Source organism: Acanthisitta chloris, unplaced genomic scaffold, assembly GCF_000695815.1.
Source record: "Acanthisitta chloris isolate BGI_N310 unplaced genomic scaffold, ASM69581v1 scaffold9492, whole genome shotgun sequence".
Lineage (NCBI taxonomy): Eukaryota > Metazoa > Chordata > Aves > Passeriformes > Acanthisittidae > Acanthisitta > Acanthisitta chloris.
The window spans coordinates 41,861-44,751 of NW_008661036.1; positions in this window are offsets into that span (position 1 = coordinate 41,861).

Below are 2,891 nucleotides of genomic sequence, written 5' to 3' on the forward strand. Positions count from 1 at the left end.
CCTGAAAAAATGAGGCAGTGACCCTGGAAAATAATGGCACATTACAAACAAAACCAAAAGAGGTTGGGGCAAGGGGTAAGTTTAGCAGGAGGAAAGGGTAAGGGGTAGAGGTAGGTGGTGGGACAAGTCCCCATCATCTTTGTTCCCACAACCAGTTTGCTGTGTGGTCTCTCAGTGATTTCTGTGCCACACAGCAAGGGGGACAGCAACTGTGTTTGCCAGATTCAAACAATACTTCTGCTCAGTGCCCAAACAGGGCATCAGTTAGCACCGTGACAAGCTCCATGGAAAAAGCCAACACAAGATGATTGTCACACACTCTCCACAAAAGGGCAAGAATCCTATATTAGAAATGTAGTTCACAATAAATCTAGCCTAAAACAGTCCCTCAGATTTCGTTCTGCACCGTGAGTACGAAGGGCACTCCCCTCTGCCTGTCAGCTGCTGCAAACTCAACCAGCAAAATGTCCCAAGGAACCAGTGAAAGATCACTAGGGCTTTTTTTCACTCTTTATTTTAGAAAGCAGCTGGAAGCAATATGCTCCAACAGCAGCTACCCAGCTTCCTCCAAACTGCCAGTCACTGCAGCTCAAAAATCACTGTGCTAGACTTGAGCACAGCACGATCTGAAACAAAACCAGTTTGGTTTCACCTCTGACTTACTTTGAGGAACAAAGCAAAAAAAGCAAAGAAGGAAACTAGAAAGATCCTTGCCCTCACTCTTCTCACATGAGAAAGAAAAGTGCATCTCCCCACCCCACCAAACAGCCCTCACAGCTCAGAAGCAGACTGTGAGGGAAACCTATCGTGAACTTCACCGATTCCATCCCGACCCTGCCTGGTACAATGTCTACCTGAGGAACTCAAGGACACATGAAGGAATGGGAAGGAGGAGGAGGAGGAAGTCCTGATAAGAGGATTTTAGACAGCACAGTGGTCCTCGAGCTGGGAGACATGGAACAGGATGGCAGTGATGGGTGAAGAGAGGGAGGAACTCCACATAAAAAGAAGTCCCTGCTGTGAACGGCAAGTTTTGTACTTGCTTGAGGTGGGAGCAGGCAAAAGGCTCTGCCAGGAGAAGTCAAAGAGACCCAGTAACTGGCAGGGAGGGGAAAATGAGACAAAGAGCACTGCACCACTGATTTTCAAACAGACAGACAAGACAGGAAACATATCCTGCACTGGATACCAACAGGTTGCAGAGGAAGGGGGAAGGGGAAAAGGATATGAATGTTTTTCTTGCCATCCTAACGACACAAAAACCCCCAACCAGCCAGCAACCTCCACACACAGGGTATAGAAGGTGTCAGCACACCCACATCAGACCAAATTTATTAGTTACACTAAGAAATGACTGCAGAACTTAAAACTGCATATCCTATGGCACTTACTCTCTTGACTGTCATGCACTGTAATGGTTTCATAGTATATTACTGTATTTGAAGTATCTTAAGCTGAAAACCATTCACTTGATTCTAATTAGTCACTAAAACAGTTATTTAACTGCAAAGGTACAGTTTTATTAGGCCGAATGCATGAACTGCATTTCTGTGAATCATGATTATGGACTGAGACACAGGCCATGCCTACCTGCACTTTGTACTGCTACTTCTCATTTCTTTTATGCTAAGAATTGCATTTGAAATAATAACGTCAATGCAGTGAAGATTTGAATGAGCCTGTGGCAAATTTAAGACTTTGTTTTGTTACCTGGGCATGTTAAATGAGCTTAAATTCTACTACTGTCACTGACTGTACTTCAGGTATACTCTATCCTTATGTGCACTGTAAAGAGCTCGATTAAAATGCTGTGCTAATTTAAGAACTGAATTACCAGAACCCCACTGCATGTGCTTTAAATATGTTTGTGAGTTATTCTCAACTCATATATAGTCTGTATCTCAGTCAATATTCTAAATATGTTTTTCTGTATTTTGCAAATAAAAGATACAAGTTTCACACACAAAAATTACAAGTTTCAGTAGTATGTCAGCAAATCAAGCTTTCTACTTCACACCCCTTCAAATTAAACAAATAAACCCAAACCCCTCATTTAAAAGGCTGGAGCTGAAGCTCTAATAAAGAAGAAAGTACAAAGTCTAAATTTTGACCTAAACTTCTTTCAACATGGATAATGTTTGCAGACATGGTTCTAGGCTGGATGAAACCTTGAGCAACCTGGTCTAGTGGGGAGGTGTCCCTGCCCAGGACAGGGAGTTGGGACTAGATGATCTATAAGGTCCACTCCAACCCCTAAAATTCTACGACTCTATGATTCTACCGAGGCCTAACCCATTTTCACCAAACTACTTGCTGTGAAAAGGAAAACGTAACCTCTACTAAGGCTGTATGTTTACATCAGTCCCTGAAAATACAACCCTAACATGAGCTAGACTGACAAGGTCCAGATCATAGAATCATAGAATCAACTTGACTGAAAGAGACCTCAAAGATCGAGTATGATGATCATTGAGATGCAGCCCCAGGTAGTCACACCAAAAGGAACAGATTTTCTGAAGGTTTTTGAATCAAATCCTGTAACAATCACATGTCCCATTCCCACAATTATGCACTCCAAAATGTATTCCACCATCACAATCAAAAGTATTACCTTAACTGCTGGCATCTCTGTGGCAACAACTGCTGGGAGCAGGAGGAGTGGCACTAGATAGAGCCTCCAGCCCAGGGACTCCTACTGAAGTCCTGCCTGCCTGAACAAAGCCTAAGAACACTCCAAACCCTAAGCAGGCCGAGAGAAAAGTATAAGAGGAGAAAAATTCTAGCTTTCTAGCTGCTGCACACTGGTCACACTAAGCTCCAATACCAGTATTAAGCTAAACAAACCAAAGAGCAATGTATGTGGAGATTTTAGTTTCCAAGAAGCAGCGAGC